We start from the raw sequence: 22,011 nt of genomic DNA, 5'->3' as shown, positions 1-22,011 counted from the left end.
GGGTAGCCTCAATAATGTTGATCAGCTTTGAAAGAACTAAAATTAGATATAAAGCAATCTATTTCTCTCCTTAGAAAACTTATTAAGAATTGAAGTGGTATGTGTAGGAAACATGCACTTAGACATACACAGGCAAGACTAAATGGTGATATATTCAGAAACTTGTCTGTGTACAAGACATGTGACTCTTAAGTCATGAGATTCAGAGAAATAAAAAGGGATAAAGGTTGGCATTTATGCAGTTATCCTAAACAGAGAAATTATTTCAAATTGGAAGTAACCACATCCTGTCAAATTCATTGACAATTGTCAAAATTAATGTAATAACTGCTATTTGGGATTCATGCTCCATAAATGCAGTTCTCTGCTTCCCCCTCTGCTTTTAACATGTTGGTGTCTTTGATAAAGGTTCTCTGCCATTGGGTCAACTTTCTAATGAGCTGTCGTTGTTGCTGGAATTTGGTGACATTAACTGAATATTACAGACAGTTGCCAACCAAAATTTGAAACTCTTTGAAAAGAAAAAAAGGCACTCATTATCATAATGCTTGTCTTTCTTCTTGATCTTCTTTATCTCAACTGCCAGGAGAATAACCTTTGAAAAATAAGATCTAGGAGCTTCTGTACCCTGATTGCTTAGTCACTAGTCTATTAAACAGAACAAGACCCAAATTTGTAATTTTTCCAAATATACATTCACAAGTGGGCTTGTAAAAGGAATATAAGTAGGTTGGCTTAATACTGGGAAATCAAGATTTTACTACTTAGAAGCCTATAATGACCATATATTGTAATTATTTTTTCTATGACATTTTCAGTCTTCAATATTATAGAACACTGGAAACTAGGTTTATGAGTGCATTTGACATTTCCGCAATAAAATTTATTCTAGCAAATAACTTTGAATCATTTCATAAAAGCATTTATTCTCAACTGCTGAGTGGATTTTTTATCTCAATAATTCTCCTCCTAAAAACGCGTTCTGTCTATAACAATTAAAAAGGCTATATGCATCCGGGTTGCAGAGAACACAATTTAACATTAATTTCAAGGAATTAATTATATATGTCTTTTCAGACTAGTGAGATATATATGTATAGATAAATACAGATATTGTATTCTTGAATAAAACTGTTTTTTATTCTAGATTGAAAATGATAACTGAAGAGGACTTCAAAACATGAATAATTCCCATGTCCAATTCATGATGGTATATATAGTCTTATGCGTATTTAAGCCTTAAAATTGTGGTATATTTAGGAACAGAGCTCAGTGAAGGAATAAGGACAGAAGCATATGTTGTTCTCAAGCTGTGTCCTCATCTCCCCCTTCCATATCCCGCCCCCCCATTGAAACCAAACAAACAAAGAAGTGTAAAACCTGAATGAATACTAGTACTCTATTTCAAGATTTGCAAAATAATTTGAATTATTCTTTTATGTGGACAATATTTGAGAGGGCAGTAAGTAATGTTGTTCTTATTTCACTCTGTAAATGCTTTTAGATGGCCTGAAGTAAATGAGACATGTAACACTGCAGAATAACACTTGCAAATTTAAAAAACAGGGACAAGCAATTTGCTTCATGTCTTACCCCACAGGCATTTTAATCCTAGCGATCTCACAGATGTCACCCCATGTCCCTCAGGCATACCTTAATTTTTGCACACACAATGCTCTAGTCTTACTGTCACCATTTTATTATCTGCTTTCCTAGTGAGCTTCTTGATGGTTGGGCCTGTACTTTAAGTTCGTATCTGAATGACTTCGATTAGTGATTGCTGTATAGCTTAACTTCTCTTTCCCCTCTCCAATATGCTCCTTCTCCCATCCTCTGTTCAATTGTTATCTAATGTCTCATGCCAGATGTCCTGGGGTCATCCATGAGCCCTCCCTGTCTATTTTATCTCATCTCCAATTGATTATCAAGTTTTATTCAACTCCTTTAGATGCCATCTTCATTCAGTCCTTGCTGCCATTGCATTTTTTCATGTCCAAACTTATTCTTGTTGAGACTATACCAGTAGCTTCCATCTGGTCCCTATGTCCAGTCTCATTCATCTCCAGGAATTTTTCCAAAACACAAATCAAGCCTCTTACTCACCATACTTATTTGCATGTCTAGTAGACATTTTATAAACTTAACATGTCCAAAGCCAACACTTGAGCTTCCCTAACACCCATAATTTTTTCAACCTCAGTCTTCTTCATCAAAGTAAATGGAACTCCATTATAGCCATTTCTAAGGAGGCCCAAACCTTGGAGTCTTTCTCAACTCTTCTCTTTCATGACCAGCATTTAATCAAACAGCAGATCCTTTTGGCTTTGCTTTGAAAATATGTGTAGACTCTTAGCACGTCTTCCCTCCTGCCTGGCCAGCAACCTGCTCTAAACCATTATCCCTGACACCCAGACCTCCGCGGTGGTCCCCAACAGTCTGTCTGCACCCTTGCCTCCAGCAGGACAGTACAGAATTCTGACAGAGAGGAGTGTGATGTGCAGTGAGTGGATTATTTTCACATTTTGCAGATAAGAACCCTGAGACGCTAAGAGTGTGACTATGAGTGATGGAGTGAGGACTTGTCTCAGGCTCTGATTCCTAAGCACATATTCTCTTCACATAAGACAACTGAGTCTTGTAAAGGGTTAAGTGACTGGTTTACAGTGACACAACTGTAGAGGAAGAACAGAACTGGAATAAACTCAGTGCTCAGCCCATCTAAGTATTGCATAATTCGTACAAGGGAAACATTAAGGATGCATTTATTTTGACTAATAACATTTTGAAATGAAAATACACCTGGGAGTTCAGCAAATTGAGCTTTAGTTAACTCTACAGGGAACCATGAAACTTTCCTTTGAGAGCTGAGATCAGGGCATTGAGGGAACTGGAATTTTTTTTAAGTATATTCACAATAAACAGTATGTGTTAATGATAACTGCAACAACAATAGATACTTTTAATTTGCCATATATATATATTATGAGGTTACCTTTCTTGAGTATAACTAATATGTGGACGTTTATTCCATAAGATTCAAAGTAATTTATTTTTCTGGTCATAAAGGATGGAACAGATTGTGTTCTTTTTGCACTTAAATAAATGTGTCTTTTTACAATTATTATCCACATAAGGGAAATGCAAATCAAAATAACAATGAGGTACCATGTTACACCCATTAAGTTGGCTGTTATAAAAAACAAAAACAAAAACAAAACACCCAGAAAATAACAAGTGTTGGTGAGGATGTGGAGAAATTGGAACTCACCTGCATTGCTGCTGGGACTTTAAATGCTGCAGTCACTATGGAAAAGTTAAACATAGAATTACCATATAACCCAGCAATTCCATTCTAGGCATACACCCCCAAAAATGGAAAGCAGGGACTCAAACACGTACTTGTACACCAGTGTTCGTAGCAGCATTATTCACAATAGCCAAAAGGTAGAAACATCCCATGTGTCTGTGAACAAAATGTGGTTTATCCGTACACAGAAATACTATTCAGCCTGAAAAGGGAATGGAATTCTGATACATGCTACCACATGGATGACCCTTAAAAACATTATGCTAATGAAATAAGCCAGACACAAGAAGACAAATATTGTATGTTTCCAGTTATAGGAGGTATCTAAAATAGGCAAATTCATAGAGACAAGACTGAGAAGAGGGAGGAATGTGGAGTTATGGTTTAATGGGTACAGAATTTCTGTTTGGGATGATGAAAACATTCTGGAAATGGATAGTGGTGATGGTTGTACAACATTGTGAATGTACTTAATGCCAATGAATTGTACATTTAAAAATCATTGAAATGGTAATTTTGTTATATGTATTTTACCACAATACAAAATTATTATTCAAGTAAGAAATTAAAATGCAAATCACAAACATAAAGGGACTCTATGATGCGCTTATTACATACTACTTTGGAAATTTAAATTGTTCTATTGTTCTGTGTTATCTTTCATGAATAATATGATTTTCTTTGAACGTAAAATTTAAACTAAGCTTAGTGTTTTTTAATTGAAAATCTTATTGAGATAATGGTAGATTCACATGCAGTTTTAAGAAATTATACAGAGATACCATGTGCACTTTACCCAGTTTTTTTCAGTGGTAACACTTTGAAAAACTATAGTATAATATCATAACCAGGATATTGATATGGGTAAAATCCACCAATCTTAAGATTTCCACAGTTTTACTTGTACTTATTTGGGGCTGTGTATGTTTGTATACTTAGTTCTAGGCAATTTTATCACACATACTTAGGTTCATCTATCTACCGTCACAGTCAAGATACAGAGCAGTTCTATTACCATAAGGATCCCTTGAGAAACCCTTTTATACACACACCCACCTCCCTCCAGCACCATTCCTCTCCACTTACCCACCCCCACCCCCACCTGTAAACTCGGGCAAGCCCTAATCTGTTCTCTGTCTCAATAATTTTGTCATTTCAAAAATGTTGTGTAAATGGAATCATTTGTAAATGGTACGTAACTTTTTAGGATTGGCTTTTTTCACTCACACAACTCCCTAGGGATTCATCCAAGTTGATGCTTATATTAATAGTTCATGCCTTTTTATTGCAGAGTAGTATTCCACGGTATGTTTGCTTAACTATTCACCTCTTGAAGGACATCTGGTCTTTTTCCAGGTTTTGGCTATAATGAATAAAGCTGCTATAAACCTATGTATGGGTTTTTGTGTGAACTTAAGTTTTTATTTTTCTGGAATAAACGTGTAATTGCTGAGTCATGTTGTAATTGCATGTTTAGTTTTATAAGAAACTGCCAAACTCTTTTCCAGAGTCCCTATCTCAATTTACATTCTCACCAGCCATATGTGAGTGATCCAGTTTCTCTGCATCCTCATCAGCATTTGGTGGTGTCATTATCATTTATTTTAGCCATTCTCATATGTATGTATTAATATTATGATTTTAATTTGCATTTCTCTTGCCAATGATGCTGAACATCTTTTGATACACTTGTTTGCCATCCGTATACCCTCTTTGATGAAATGTCTACTCAAGGCTTGTGCACTTTTTCTAATTTAATTGTTTGTTTTATTACTGTTGAATTTGAGAGTTCTTTATTTATTCTAGATACTAGCCCTTTGTTGGATATGTGATTTGCAAATATTTTCTACTACTCTGTAGCTTTTCATCCTCTTCACATGCATGTTCACAGAGCAAAAGTTTTTAATTTTGATGAAGTCAATTTGTCAAGTTTTTCCTTTTATGAATCACGCTTTTAGTGTCCAATCTAAAAACTCTGTATAGTCCTAGATCCCAAAGATTTTACTCTGTTTTTTTCCTGAAAGTTTTAAATGTATAAGTGAGTTTATGATCCATTTGAAGTTAAACTTTGTAGAAGGTGTGAGGTTAGGTTGATGTTAATTTTTTTGCCTACAGATGTCCAGTTGCCCCAAATGCTATTTGTTAAAAGGCTATCCCTTCCTCCATTGAATTGCTTTTGCACCTTTGTTAAAACCAGTTGAGCATATTTGTGTAGGTCTATTTTTGGGTTCTTTATTCTGTTCCGTAGATTTGTGTATACCTCACCAACACCTCACTGTCTTTACTGCAGCTATATATTAAGCCTTAATGTGAGTAGATTGATTTCTCATTTTTATTCTTCTTTGTCATGATTATTTTAGTTATTCTGGGGTCTGTTCCTCTTTGTATGAATTTTAGAAAAAGTTTCTGTATGTCTATAAAAGATCTTGCCAAGATTTTGATAGGAATTACATTAAGCCTATGGATCAATTTGGGGAGAAGTGACATCTTTACTGTGTTGAGTCTTCCAATCCATAAACGCAGTATATCTTTCCATTTATTTTGATCTTCATCAATATTTTGTCATTTTCAACATGTAGATTCTGTTCATGCTTTCTTAATTGTTTACCTAAGTATTTCATTTTCTTTGCATCAGTTTTAAATGGCATTGTGTTTTTAGTTTGTTTCCACATGTTCATTGTTAGTATATAGAAATGTGATTGGTCTTTGTGTGTTGATCTTGTATCCTGCAAAATTGCTGAAATCACTTATTAGCTCTAGGAGTTTTTTTTAGATTACTTGGGATCTTCTATATAGACAATCATGCCATCTCCAAATAGAGGTAATTTTATTTCTTCTTTTCCAGTCTGTGTGTTGTTTATTTCTTTTTCTTGCCTTAATGTGGTGGCTAAAACTTCCAGTACTATGTTGAATAGAGAGTGATGAGAGCAAACATCCTTGCTATGTTCTAATCTTAGGGTAAGTATGATATTAAAGTATGTTATTAGCTGTAGATTTTTTCTATATGCCCTTTATCAAGTTGAGGTAATTTCCCTCTAGTCCTAGCTTGCTGAGAGTCTTCACAAATGTATGTTTGATTTTGTCAAATGCTTCTTCTGCATCAATCCTTATGATCATGTGACATTTTCTTTAGCTTTTTCATACTTTGCATTGTATTGACTGATTTGAGAATGTTGAACTAACCTTGAAAAATTGGTCATGGCATCTAGTTTTGTTCATACATTGTCAGATTTAATTTACTAGTATTTTGTTGAGGACTTTTGCATTTAAGTTCATGGGTGGAATTGGTCTGTAGTTTTATTATTTTGTATTTTCTTTGTCTGGTTTTGGTATCATAAAGTGAGTTGAGAATTGTTCCTTCCTCTTCTATTTTCTGGAAAAGATTGTGAATATTGGTGATAATACTTCTTTAAATGTTTGATAGAATTCTCCAGTGAAACCATCTGAGTTTAGAGATTTCTTTTTCAGTAGTTTTAAATTATGAATTTAATTTCTTTAATAGTTATAGGGCTATTCAAATTATCTATCATATCTTGGTTGAGTTTTGGTAGTTTGTGGTTTTTAAGGAATTGGCCCATTTCTTCTAAGTTGTCAAATTTTTTAACATAAAGTTTTTTGTAATGCTCCCTTATCTTTTAACAGTTGCAGGATCTATAGTGATATCTCTTATTTTGTTTCTGAAATTGCTGATATGCATCTTCTCTCATTTTATTTTTGTCAGTCTTGTTAGAGCTTTATCAAGTTTGTTGCTTTATCCCAAAGAAGCAGCCTTCTGTTTCACTGAATTTCTCTATTGCTGCCTTGGGTTTATTTCGGTCATTATTTGCTAGTTTTCTGTGGTAGGAACTTCACTTGATTTGAGACCTTTCCTCATTTCTAGTGCTGTAAGTTTCTCTCTCAGCACTGCTTTAACTGCATCCTATGTATTTTGAGTTTATTTTCCCTTCAGTCTGTGTATTTCATAAAATTTTCTTTTAGACTTGCTCTTTGACCAATGGATTGTTTAGAAGTCTGTAGTGTAATATGTACATATGTAGAAATTTTCTCGTTAGCTTTCTGTTACTGATTTCTAGTTTGATTCCCTCATGGTCACAGAATACATTAAATTTGTTGAGGCTTGTTTTTTGGCCCAGGATCTGGGCTATTTTGGTGAGGGTTCTGTGAGTGTTTTGAAAAAATATGTACTCTTCTGTTGTTGGGTGTCCTGTTCTGCATTTGTCTACTAGATTCTGTGAGTTGATTATGTTGTTCAGATCTTCTATATCTTTGCTGATTTTCTGTCTAGTAGTTCTGTCTGTTTTTAAGAGGAGGGTGTTAAAGTCCCAACTATAATTGTGGACTTTTCTATTTCTCTTTTCAGCTCTGTCAGTTTCTGTTTCATGTATGTTGAGGCTGTATTTGTTGTGTACATATTTAGGATTAGGATTGTCGTGTCTTCCTACAGGATTGATCCTTGCATCATTGGGTAATGTCGCCCTTTAGTAATTTTCCTTGTTCTGAAGACTTCATTATCTGATATAAATATAGCCACATCTATTTTTTTAAATTAATATTTACATGGTCTATTTTTTTGTTGAATTTGAAGTGAGTTTCTTATAAACTGCATATAGTTAGGTCCTGTTTTCATTCACTCTGTCAATCTCTATCTTTTAATTCGCATATTTAGACTATTTATATTTAAGGCAATTATTGAGATGTTAGTACATATGTTGGCTGTTATTTGTTTTCTGCTTGTTTCCTCTGGTTCTTGTTTGCTTTCTCTTTTCTTGACTTTCTGTGCATTACTTGAACAGTTTTTAGCAGTCTGTCTTGATTTACTAATAATGCTTTTTTTTATTGTGTTAAAATATACATAATATAAAATTTACCATTATAAACACTTTCAAGTATATATAATTCAGTGGCGTTAAGTATGTTCCTATTGTTGTGCAACTATCATCACTATCATCTCCAGAACTTTTTCATCATCCCAAACGGAAACTCTGTATCCATTAAATGATAACTCTGCATTCCCCGGTGCTCCCAGCCCCTGGTAACCACCATTCTGCTTTATTTCTCTATGAATTTGCTTATTTTAGGAACATCATATACATGGAATCGTGCAATATCTGTCATTTTGTGTCTGGCTTATTTCACTTAGCATAATGTCTTATATGTTTATCCATGTTATAGCATGAATCGGGATTTCATAAGGCTGAATAATATTCCATTGTACGCATACCACATTTTGTTTATTCATTCACCTGTCAATGGACATTTGGGTTGTTTCTACCTTTTGGCTATTGTGAATAATGGTGCTGTGCATATGGGTGTACAAATATCTGTTTGACTCCCCGCTTTCAATTCTTTTGGATATATACCAGAAGTGGAATTTTGCTGGATCACATGGTAATTCTATGTTTCGTTTTTTTGAGGAACTGCCCTACTGTTTTCTCCAACAACTGAACTACCTTATTTTATTTCCAGCTTTATTGAGATATAGTTGATATGTAACATTGTGTAAATTTAAGGTGTACAACATATTGATTTGATACACTTATATATTGTAAAATGATTACCACAATAGAGTTAGCTAATACCTCCAACACATCACATGATTACCATTTCATTTTTGTGATGAGTACATTTAAGATCTACTCTCTTAGCAACTTTCAGTTATACAATACTGTATTATTAACTATAATAACCATGCTGTGCATTAGATCCCCAAAACTTATTCATCTTATAACTGGAAATTTGTACACTTTGACCAACATCTCCCCATTTCCTCTACCCTGCCAGCTGCTGATAACCACCAATCTGCTTTCTGTTTCTATGAGTTCACTTTTTTAGATTCCAAATATTAGTGGCACCATGCAGTATTTGTCTTTCTCTGACTTGTTTCACTTATTTCTGTCTGACTTATTTCACATTCATATCATAATGCCCTCAAGGTCCATCCATGTGAATTCATTTTTTTTAATTCCACATATAAGTGAGATGATACAGTATTTGTCTTTCTCTGTCTGATTTCATTTAGCATAATGCCCTCAAGGTCTATTCGTTTGTTGAAAATGGCAGGATTTCCTTCTTTCTCATGGTGGAATAATATTCCATTGTATCTGTATACACACATCTTCTTTATCCATTCATACATTGACAAACACTTATTTCCATATTTTGGCTATTGTGAATAATGCTGCAGTGAATTATGGAAGTGCAGATATGTTTTCATTTCCTTTGAATATATACCCAGAAGAGGATTGCTGGATCTTGTGTAAGTTCTATGTTTAATTTTTTGAGGAACCTCCATACTGTTTTCCATAATAACTGCACCAATTTAGATTCCCACCAAGAATACACAAGGGTTCCCTTTTCTCCACATCCTCACCAACACTTGTTATTTCTTGTATTTTTAATGATTGCCATTCTAACGGGTGTGAGGTGATATCTCATTGTAGTTTTGATTTGCATTTCCCTGATAGTGATGTTGAGCGCCTTTTCATGTACCTGTAAGCCATTTATATGTCTTCTTTGAAAAAATGTCTCTTCAGTTGCTCTGCCCATTTTTCATTCGATTGTTTGTTTTTTTGCTATTGAGTCTCACCAACAATGCACAATAGTTCCAGTTTCTCCACATCGTTGCCAACATTTGTTATTTTCTGTTTTGTTTTTTTATAATGGCCAACCTAATGGATGTGAAGTGATATCTCATTGTGGTTTTGATTTGCATTTCTTTAATGATTAGTGATGCTGATCATCTTTTCTTGACCTTCTTGGCCATTCATATATATTCTTTGGAGAAATGTCTATTCAAGTCCTTTGCCCATTTTTTAGTTGGGTTGTTTGTTTTTCGTCATTGTTGTTGAGTTGTAGGAGTTCTATGTTCTGGATATTAATCCCTTATCAGATATATGATTTGAAAATATTTTTTCTATAGTCATTTTGAGTAAATTTCTTTGCATAGTTTTCATAGTGGTTGCTCTGGGTCTTAAAACATACATATGTGACTTATCACAGTCTACTGGTATCAACATTTTACTATTTTAAGTATGGAAACCTCACTCCACTTATGTCCCTTTGCCTTCTACACTTTTAAATATCATTATCTTGAGTATTAGAATGCATTCTAACTTTTTTCAAACATCAAATATGATTTATGAAGCTTATGAGTAAAAGTATTGTATATAGCTGTCTTTCTACTCTTTTCCTTGTTTCTTTTTTTCTTATGCTCCAAGATTCTTTCTTTTAGTATTTCCTTTCTGTTTGAAGAACTTCCTTTAGCCAGCCTTTAAGGTTAGGTTTACTACTGACAAATTCTTTTAATTTTTCTTTGTATAAGAATATCTTTATTTCCTCTTCATTCCTGAAGGATAGTTTTTCTGAATAAAGAATTCACAATTGGCAGTTATTTTCTTTCATCATTTGAAAAATGTTTTGCCACTTCCTTATGACCTCTGTGGTTTCAAATGAGAAATCTGCTGTTATTCAAATTGGTGTTCCCCTATAGAAATACTTGTTTCTCTCTGGCTGCCTTCAAATATTTTCTTTATCTTACATTTTTCAGAAGTTTAATTATCATGTGTCTTGGTGCATATTTCGTTGAGTTTATCCTGTTTGGAGTTTTCTCAGCTCCTTGAATCTGTGGATGTGTTACTTTACCAAATTTGGGAAGTGTTCAGCCACAATTTCTTTGACTATTCTTTCAGGCCTACTCTCTCTCTCCTTTCCTTCTGGGAGTCTGATGCAATGAATATTGAATCATTTGTTATTGTCCTACACACCCCTAAAGTTTCTATTCATTTTTAAAATATTCTGTTTTCTTCCTATTGTTCAGATTGTGTAAATTCAATTGATCTGTCCTTTGTCTCCACTCTTGTTTTGAGTCCATCCACCAAGTTGTTTTCTTTTATTATTATTTCTGTTATTGTATTTTTTAGTTCTATTAATTTACATTGGGTTCTTTTTTATAATTTCTATTTCTTTGCTAAAAGTTTCTATCTTTTCATATGTTCAAAAAGAATTTGTAATTGATTGTTGAAATAGTTATATGATGGCTGTTTAAAATCCTTATCAGATAAGTCACCCATCTGACTCATCTCAATGTTGGCATCAGTTGATTGTCCTTTCTCATTTAAGTTGTGATTTTTCTTGATTTTTGGTATGACAAGTGGTTTTTTATTATATCTTGGACAATTTGTCTAAGTTAGGAGACCTTTGGTCCTATTTATACCTTTTATTGTAGCAGGCAGTCACACTGTTTAAGTGTAGGATGTAGGTCCTGACCTACTTTTGTGGGCCATAGTTCCACTGGAAGTTTAGTTTTCAATGCCTTTCTGTTGTTATTTTGTCACCTAGGTTAATCTGGTGCTGCTGGGGCTTTTCACTGGTCCCTGCTGGTGCTGCCTGAGGGAGCTGAATGGGCTTTTGATGGCCAGGCCTCTGAGTGCCACTTAGTGAGGGTGAGTGTCTTAGGTCTGCAGAGACAAAGAGGCTTTCTGGGCTGGAGCACTTGTTGTTAGATATTAGAGTTTTAATGAAGGGAAACTTGAAAAACAGTATCTGAAAAAAAGATATAAAATCAGAGAGGGGTGTACGGAAAAAGGACACAGACAAGTGCAGAAGACAAAATGGGTGTCCTTCACAGCATTTTCTGGAGTTGGCCCTACACACTTTCCATCCATGATAGGGGTAGAGAAAATAAAAAGAGGCTCCCTGTCTTCCTATTCACTGGTTTTGCCTCTGGAATAGATTATCTCACCTAATTACCATAAAAATTAGCATTATTGCCCTGTATTTTAGCAGACATTTTATTGTGATGGCATGGGCCATGGGAAGTATATACACAATTTACTTCTACTGAATCTGCTGTCCAATGTGAACGATTAGGGAACCAAAGAAATTAAGTTACAACACACCACATTATTTGGGCATGCTACAGTTGACAACATGCTTTCACAACAATTAGCTAACCTTGCCACATGAAACATGTTTCCCTCACTCTTCTAAAGGCACCATGAGGAACGTAGGTCTGAATAATAAAAGGTAGTTCAACTAATTGCTAACCCCTTAGATTTTTCTCCCACAACTACCATTCAGGATATTTTCTAAATGTGAATTCTTGTATATTTACCCCTCAAAAGTAGTGAATGAGGCATTCATGGTATATGAAAATACACTTCTGAATAGTGGGTATATACATGTTAGAAGATGCATCTTCAGCAGTTCAGCACCTGTGCAAGCTTATGAGTGAAGATGGTTATGAATTTGTAACAATAAATTACATTTTGGCTTCTCACATCTTTCTATTGCTGGACTTTAGCCAAGATGTTTTAGTGTCATCCCTCAGTTGCAGAGTCTTCAGGGGATATGATAATCCACATCTACTCAACATACTTAAGTGGGAGAGTCAGACTGAAGCATTTAATATTTTGGAAGATACTAAAGCATAGTTTGTGATCAGCTCAAAACGTAACTATATTATATTTTTTAAATACCCTGGTTATTGCAGATAATAGTATGTACTGACATTGCAAAATATTGTAATTAAAGCATAGGCTTAGTATAGTACTTTAAACTGCATTGCTTTTTGTTTTTCTTTATGAAATAGCTTTGGGGTGGCTGTTTCTATTCAGACTAATAGTAAATGCAGCCAGCCTTTGTGACCAAGAGCTCGATTTTGTCACTTCATTATAGTAATTATTGGCAAGAGGAAGAGGTTGTATATTGATCTAGAGGCAAATTTACATTTTATTATTATTTCTCTGCCACTGCACAAGTTGACACAAAATAAAGTATGCATCATTTAAAATTCCTTTAAATAAATCAATTTCAGAAAATTTAACTGGGGCTTTCGGATTTCAGATTATTCACTTAATTATGGTTGTAATTCTCAGCAGCTATAGAGAATGATTTTTAATTGTTGCAGAGCAAAAGATAATTTTTCTTTTTTATTTATTTATTTATTTTGGTGAGGAAGACTGGCCCTGAACTAACATTTGTTGCCAATCTTCCTCTTTTTGCTGAGGAAGATTAACCCTGGGCTAATGTCTGTCCCCATCTTCCTCTATTTTGTATGTGGGATGCCGCCACAGCATGGCTTGATGAGCGGTGCATAGGTCTGCACTTGCAATCCGATCCCACAAACTCGGGGCCGCGAAGCAGAGCATGCTAACTTAACCACTATGCCATCGGGCCAGCCCCCAAAAGATAATTTTTAAATGTCATGGAATTTGCTTAAAGAAGTTCAACTTGAGGGGCAACATTCTCCTCTAATCTACGTGATTCATACTTCATCCTTAAGCTCCTTGAGAGCAAGGACCTTATCTTCTCCATCTCTACCTTGGTACTGCAAAACCGACCCCCCCCCATTTATGTGCAATGACGAGGCTTTGATTATATGTACAAAATAGCAGATGTAATAATAAGGTTTTCTGTCTATGAGGCATTATAGCTTTGGATTGTCCATATTTCAAGCCAGTGTTTCTTAAAAATCACTTTTTTTTTTTTACCAGTGATTAAATTCAAAGTGACTTAATTCATATAACATTTTAGCATTTAAAAATTCAGTACAATTTGCCATTACAGTACCAGGAATTTTCTTTTTTGTTTACCACCCTATTCCCAGCACCTAGACTAGTGTCTGGCACATAGTAGCCGCTCAATATTTGTTGAATATATGAATACATTTTTAAAGACACTGTGAAAAATAGCCAGTATAGGCTGCCTTTGTTGTATGGGATGAAGACTTCATATTTAGTGTCAGGAAATCTAAATTATTGTCCCAGCTCTGCTACTGATTTGCTGTGTGATCTCAGGTATCCATCTAATCTCTCTGTGCCTTTCTTATCTATAAGATGAAGAAATTAGATTTGATGAATGATAAAGTCAAGTTCACATTCGAAACTGCATAATTCACTGATTCAAGATTAGCAACATGCATTTGGGAAGTGGCTGGCTAGAAACAAAGTTATAGTTTGTGACCATAGAACCAGTGTTGCCACCTGGCACATCTGGGCTTGGAATTAAGACTTTAGTCTCTGGCTACAAAAAATTTGGCTTTGACAGTTGAATTAATCATCAACTTGACAAAAAAATAATAATAATAATAAAGCTTTTCTAAACTTTGGCATGGAAAACTGATTTTTAAGAATAAGGAAAACTAAATCTGACACAGAGGAGTGAAATGTAGCATAATGATAAAAAGAACTAGATTTAAATCCTAGCTCCAAAATTTTCTAATTGAGATCTTGGCCAAGTAATTTAATTTTTGTGCCTCAATATTAGCATCTGTTAAATAGAATGATGATAATGTCTAAATGAAGTAATTTGTTTAAAGTTCCTCAGACATGGTAAGCTTTGAAAGCCTTACAGCCAGGCTGATATAAAGGAATTAGACAGGTGGGTGAACATGAATTAATGAGAAATAAATCGTGTATTTGGCTTGAGGCAAACACTGAAGTGAAAGAGAGGGTGAGTGCCTGGCTGAGACCAGACTGCCTAGGTCTGTATCGTGGCACCTCCACTGAGCAGCTGGAATAACTTGGTCAGTTTCTTAATATCTCTGCATCTCAGTGTCCTCATCTTTAAAGTGGTGATAATAATAGCATCTACCTCATGGGGTTATTGTGAACTTTAGGTGAAACAGTCCATTTAAAGTGCTTAGAACAATGCCTGGCATATAGTAAGCCCTCAATAAAGGTGGCTGTTTTTATTATATTCCAATAAGTTCATTCAGAGGGAGAAAAATTGAAAGAGATATGAAAGATTGTCAGCCCAGTGAATGAAGAGGAAGCAAAGGGAATTCAGTAGGGCCAAATAGATTATGATAGTCTAGTGGGGTTGTGTTTTTGTTTTCGTTTTTTGGAAAACTACTTGTAAACCTATTAAACTTTGACGTTTTAGGAGAGAAGGGCAATTGAGAGTTCCCACTTAAGTCACTGACAATAAATATCACGGAGTCTCCTGCTTATTCATGGATGATGAACCTTCCTTTTAACCCAGAGATTTGCCCTAGGGAAAAGGACTTTTAGTCTTCTGTCACATGGATTAAAAGATATTGCTAAATAGTGCTGTAAAAGTTGTAAATAGATTGTCAGTCTTTTTGTAACAGGGCAACAGCTGTGATATCACAATGAGTCATTACACACCTTCTGTTCTCCAGGGAGCCCGACTCATCTTGTCTGTAGAGAAGCGAGTCAGGGGGCAGTACGTTAAAATTTCAGCACAGACAGTCCTTTAGCTAAACTCCTTATTTTGTTTTGGGGGGCAAAATTACGCTCAGAGACTGAGACTGTCTTTGCCAATAGTTTATTTAACACAGGTTTGCTGTGGGGTTTATAATCGTTTCACAAGCCAATAGCACACAGGATAATGTCTCTTAATAGGCCAATAAAGAAATAACATAACATACTCCAAACCAATGATAGATTAATCATACTAGTGGTCCAGGCAAGGGGAGATGAAAGGAATAAAGTCCATATTTAGTTCAAGGTGTACCTTTTTATTTGAAGAGGTACTCAGGAAAGATGGCCTGACCAACTGAGAGCTTGTGGAGCTTCAAATGGAAGATTAAAATTAAATTAAATTAGAAATTAAATCAAAAACTGAGGGACTTCTGAGGTGGGTTGTCTCAAATTAGGAACTTCCGTCAGATGTCCAAGGAGTCATTGGGAAAGAAGACATTAGGAAATGTGAGACTAGATTAATTTAGTTTGCAATTATAATAAATTTTCAGAAGTAGGTGGTCCATTTCCGAAATTCTGTATACAGTACTTAAAGTGTAAGTTCATAACGTTTGCAGAGCTTGCTAGCGTCTGTGCCAGTTCATTACGACGTGGTGAATGTTAATGGCTACATATTAGCAGGGCCCAGGGCAAAAGGAAAATGCAGGCCCCTTGTTCAACAAGCAGCAGAAAAGAGTTGTTGTTAAGTATACTCAAATGCGTAACCGTTTCCTTTCTTCTCCCATCTCTCTCTCAACTTGTCATAGTGTTTTTATTTGCTATTTAATGTAGTTCCAAGTAAAGAAAAAACAGAAGTTTAAATTAGCATGAGTTTTACCATTCATCTTTATATTGTGCAATGCAAATATAAGAATATTTAACCTGCATGCAGAATCACGAAAATTACACCATTTGTATTTAATAGATCATGCTTATGTATGTCATTCTTACCAGAACAGTGGAAACACCACAGAAAAGTGACTCTATCGCTTTTATTTCACTTCTTGACACGTGCACATGTGTCGGCATAAGTAGTGGGCTAATACAGGGGGAAAAATGCAAAAAATAAAGGATATGGTAGGGTTTCTTGGTCATCCGTGTTTCTTAGAACACCAGTGCCTTCTTATGAAGTTTGAAGCAAGTTCTGGTTCCAGTGGAAAGCATGACCTCTTGGATGTGTCAGCTTCCCCACTGACTCAGTCACAGATATAGCATACCTAACCTTGCTCTGCCACTGAATCCCTCTAAACTCCCAGGAATCCTGGGTCCACCAGAATTCACCATTGCACACACTGCGTGTGGATGAGGCAGTAAGGAATAGCTAGCGACATCATATTGTGCAGATACCCACTGCTCACCCACGTGCTCCTGTATCCCATTGGATTTTACCTGCAAAATACTGGTTCAAAAATGAAAGCATTAATCAAAGCACGGGGTTGTTCTGAGCATGGGGCCCTGTGCAGCTGCCCAGGTTGCATACCCATGCATCCATCCCTGTCTTGAAATTTCTTATACCCAGATGAGGAATCAATTAGCAAAGTGGTTGGCAAAGGAAGTGGAAACTGGCTAGTCCTCCTTTTTTTATGATCTGATGCTGTCTCAGACATATAGGAAGTCACGGAATAAATGCAGACGTCGTTCTGAAATTGATCCTTACCCCAAGAGCTGCAGGGGTGAGGGGACCAGGAGGCTGATTGATAGTTTAACATTGTCTTCATACAATGTTTTATAGACAATAAAATTTGAGTAAGATTTTAGATAAAACATGAGATTCAAAGGAATGATGCTGCTTATTAGGTAAAAGAGGTAATTGGGTGAAAAAACTTAAGAGAAACTATTTGAGTGGAAAGACAACTATACTGAGAGTTAAGAGGCTTGGGGTCTAGTCCTGGATTTGCTCTTGGCTAACTGTGGCCTCAGACAAGACATTTCCTCTCTCTAGTCCTCATTAACCTCATCTATAAAAGAGAGTTCAAACTTAGCTGGTTTCTAGTTTAAAATTTGTTTAGTTGAAAAAGCATTTATAAATCAAGAAACCCATTTTAAAGATATAATTGTAGACTTGAGAGAATTCTCTCCAGAATTTCCGGAGCTCCCAGCTGTGCCTTCAAACAAATGTGCTTCCTCAGCTGTACACTGGGATCTATGGTCTGAATGATTGTCTTTCCCACATTTCTGCATCTCCTTTATCCAGAAGTACCAGTGATTGTTGCTGAAAATCAAGGGCGAGTTGAGAGAAGTTGGATGACTCTTTAGATCCATGGATTTATCTCATTTCTGTTTCATTTCTTCTTTGGATTTTCTTTCAGCTTGTGCCCAAACCAAAATTTACCTTGTTACCTGAAAGTTCTATTTTATGACTTATTGAGTACTATTATTAATATTTTATTGGGAGATTATTTTTGCTATATTTTAAAAAGGGCTGCCAAAATGTAAAGTATGGTTTTTATTAGGTCTTGCGGAAAATTGATTTTTTCACAGAAAGATAGACTTAAGCTTATAATATTGTCAATAGAGAAATAAACATTTAAAAATACAGGCAGAAAACAGAAGGGAATTAAAATTCTTGAGTTCCTGCTATGTACCAGGTTCTGTGCTCTGTATGTATTATTTTGTTTAACTCCTACATGATCGTCTGTGGTAGGTAAAACTAAGAATACTACCAGTTACCTATGCTAGACCTGAAAGTCTTCTGGAAACTTTTAATGCAAAGTCCAGCCCAGACTTCTCTACCTCATTCTGGTGTTGCATATCCAACCACCTACACAGCAAGCCCACTTGGCACTGACATCTCAAAATCAATATGGCCAAACTGAGCTCATCGTCTTTCTCCTGTGGCTGCTCTAGCCTTTCTAATGTCAAGTGATGGTAAGTGCACTCTTCCAGTTGCTTAGCCTAGAAACCTAGGGTCATTCTTGTCTGCCTCTTATTAACCCTCTCCCCCAGTCCATCAGAAGATCCTATTGAGTCTCGCTTCAAAATAAGCCCAGCCTGGATCTGACCTTTCCTCACCAGCTCCACCTGAGTCTGAGCCAATGTCTCTTCTCACCAAGAAGACAAGCCTTCCACCTCCCTCTATCCTGACCTCTCTTGTGGTCTGTTCCCAACCAGCAGCCAGTATGAGCCTGTTGAAATGTAAGCTGTGTCAATTCTGAGCTCAAACTCCTGTGATGGCCCCCATCTCACTCTCAGAGAAAAAGCCAGAAAGCCTTGAACCACCTTGATCCATCCCTTCCTCCACCTCCCCTGACTGCCCTACCATTTTCTCTTCTGCTAATCTCCCACTTCCTCACTTCCTTCCATCCCCACTGACTGCTTCAGGATTCCAAGAACAAAGAGGCATATGCCCACCTTAGGGCCTTATTAACCCTGGTGATTCCCTGTGCCTGGAACGTTCTTCTCTTGCATGTGAGTAACTCCCTCACATCTTTCAAGTTTTTGGTTACATCTCACTTTCTTAGTGATGTCTCTCACCTCCCCACATCCTCCAACCCATATACTTCTGATCTTCCTTAACTTGGTCTATCTTTCTTACATCTATAGCTTGTTTCACCTTCTAAAATACTCTGTATTTTATTCCTTTGTCATATTTATTGTTTATTTTCTGTTTACTCAACTTCATTAAAATGAAATGTTCACTGATTATTCCAAGCACCCAGCATAATGCTTGGCGTATGATAGATGCTCAATAAATCTTTGTGGAATGGTGGAATGAATGAATGAATGCTTTCATTTATTCTTCATACTAGCTTGACTAAGGTAGGTTTTATTGCCTCCATTTCACAAATGAGAAAATTAAAACTCAAAGAGGCTACTTAACTTTCAGAAGTCAGAAATCTTGTAAGAAGCAGGGCTGAGATTAAAAGAGGGTCTCTGATCTGGACCATTTTTCCACTTTATCACACTGCAAAACATGTACTCTATGAAAATATAGGTATTCCATAAAATGTGATGCATTTATAGTTTCTATTCCCCTTTCTCCACACTCTCAGCCAATATTTTTTTGAATGAGCATCTTAAAATACTGTAACTAAAGTGACTGGCTTGTGGAGTAACTCATATAAAATGAATGATATGAGGTGTATCAGTTAGGACTCTGGCTGCAGAATCATAGAAACAAACCAACTTGAGCTAATGTAAGCCAAAAATTAACTTAAAAATAAGTAATTAAAAAAAATTTTAAGTAGAATCTGTCTTAAGGATATAGGACCTCAGGGAAGCCACAGCAAAAAATGAAAAAGTGAGAGCAGGAAGCACGTGAGTTAGAGAGTTCTTGCTCCACCTTCCGTGTGTGTCTCTTTCAGTCTCCTTTCTCCACAGTTGTCAGTATTCACTCCCTCTGCCTATAAGGGACAAGGTGACCCAGCTGCATCCATAACTCTTTCACTTAAATGAGACTGCAGTCTCCTAGTCCCAAATTATAAGCCCTGCTTGGGTGAAGTCAACAATGGCCAAGGATGACGACTCCATGGTCCAGTCAACGATGGCCAAGGATGACGACTCCATGACAAACAGCTGATAGAGGACACATTTGAAGGTTGGGGAATGCAGAGTGCTGGGTGGAGAGAAAGGGGCTGAGCAGACACCCCAAAAGTAGCTGACTCTAGAAGAAGCTGGTGGAATAGTGGAAAGCACACTGTTGAATCAAATAGCTTAAGTTCAGATTTCTGTGTGATTTTTTTTTTTACCTTTATTTTGTTCTTGTTCTTTCTCAGATATAGGAACTCAATATTTGTTACTTGATAGGAAAGAGCAGGAAGAAAAAATAAAAGAGAGACTTGGGGTTAGGAAAAGGAAAAATAAATCGGGAATTATGCATTCTAATCTCAGTTCTATCACCAGGGGGCAAATGCCTCAGGCAAATCAATTCCCTGGAATCAGTTTCCTCTTCTGTGTATTAAGGAAATTAGCCAAGAATCAGTAGGTTTCCCAGTCTGCTTGATCAGGAGAATGAACCTGGGAGCATTTTCAAAATGCAGATCTTGCATAAGATCCAAATGTTATGATTTAATATATCCAAATACCTGTGAATATTCTAATAGATTTTGCATAAAATTCCGTAATTTGTATTTTTCAGCAGGTTTCTAGACGATTGTGATGATCAGCCATATTGGGGAACCACTAGACTAGATGACATTGAAGACATCACCAGTGATTAAGATATTTCTTTACATAACTATTATCTAATTTAGGAAACACTCCAATTGTAATGAAATTGATTTCTTATTGTATATTAGGGTGTCTTTTTTGGAAATTGCATAATCTTTCCATTTTGTTTCTACGGACAATTAAGAGCAATGTCTAGCACAAAATAGATTCTCAATAAATATTTATGAAGGAACAAAGGTCAGTTCTGTATGTTTTAAAAATTATCAATTCTTCATTATCTCCTTGAGTAACCTATTCCCCATATATATAGGGAAAAATTCCTTTCAGAGTTTAGCTGGTTTAGTGGAATATTAAGAAAATTTAATGAAATAATTGTATATAAACGAGGGCTCAAAATCGTAATTTTACCTGATAGCTTTTGATAATGGAATCTCATTTTTATCCTTTATAACACGGATAAATGAGATATATGTGAAAATATAATATTCCCAGCATGTTTCAAGTGCTATGAAAATACATGATATTGTTCTTGCATTTTACCACCCACAGCATTCTGATATTTAACCTGTCAGCTTTGCCGGTCTCAAAATATTGCTTGAACAAGTTCTGCAGAGAATTGTATAAGCCTTGAACTTTTTGAATGTCGATGTTCTCTTTGGAAACAAATACATTGTTATGGGTTTCTAAAGGGACTGAGCTTTGAGGCAGAGATTCTGGGATGTCGTTCTGCCTCTGTGTCTATTAGCTGAATAAAATTGGGCAAGCCACATCACCTCTCCTGGCCTCTAATTTCTTTTTTTTTTTTTTTTTTTTAAAGATTTTATTTATTCAGTTTTTTTCCCCCCAAAGCCCCAGTAGATAGTTGTATGTCATAGGTTCACATCCTTCTAGTTGCTGTACGTGGGACTCGGCCTCACGTTGGAGGGAGAAGTGGTGCCTCGGGGCGCTCCCGGGATCCGAACCCGGGCCGCCAGCATCAGAGCGCGCACACTTAACCGCTAAGCCACGGAGCCGGCCCTCTAATGTCTCTTCTGTAAAATGATTTCTACATTCATTCAGACATTGTAATTCATATAAATAATTAGGAGGTCCAAAAAATTATTCACACCAGTGTTCTTTTCTGAATATCATTACATCTCTGTTTAATTCTTAGATTTAGTATTTTTCTCATTCCCTTCTGACACTATTTTAATATGCTACCCAGGCCCATAAAATTATCCTGCTTAACAGAAAATAGAAGCAGAACTCTGTTGGTACCTACACTTTTCAACACCACACCAATTTTGTGTGTGACACAAGGCCTTTTCTTTGTGCCCTTTAGGAAAGGAAAATCACAGGTCAGTGTAAAGCATGTGACATGAAGAAAATAGGTACCTCTCCCCTAAGTCTCGG

The 22,011-nt window shown here is 35.9% G+C and overlaps 1 protein-coding gene across 5 annotated transcripts in view; it reads left to right on the top strand.

Moving 5' to 3' along the window:
* Positions 1–22,011, top strand: part of DLGAP1 (DLG associated protein 1) — an 853,945-nt gene that overhangs the window by 274,417 nt on the left and 557,517 nt on the right. The gene's annotated exons all lie outside the window — the stretch shown is intronic.

This window comes from Ceratotherium simum, chromosome 14 (assembly GCF_057802395.1).
Source record: "Ceratotherium simum simum isolate JZ-2026a chromosome 14, ASM5780239v1, whole genome shotgun sequence".
NCBI lineage: Eukaryota > Metazoa > Chordata > Mammalia > Perissodactyla > Rhinocerotidae > Ceratotherium > Ceratotherium simum.
Note: the sequence above shows the minus strand (reverse complement) of the source record. Positions and strands in the feature narration are given on the sequence as shown.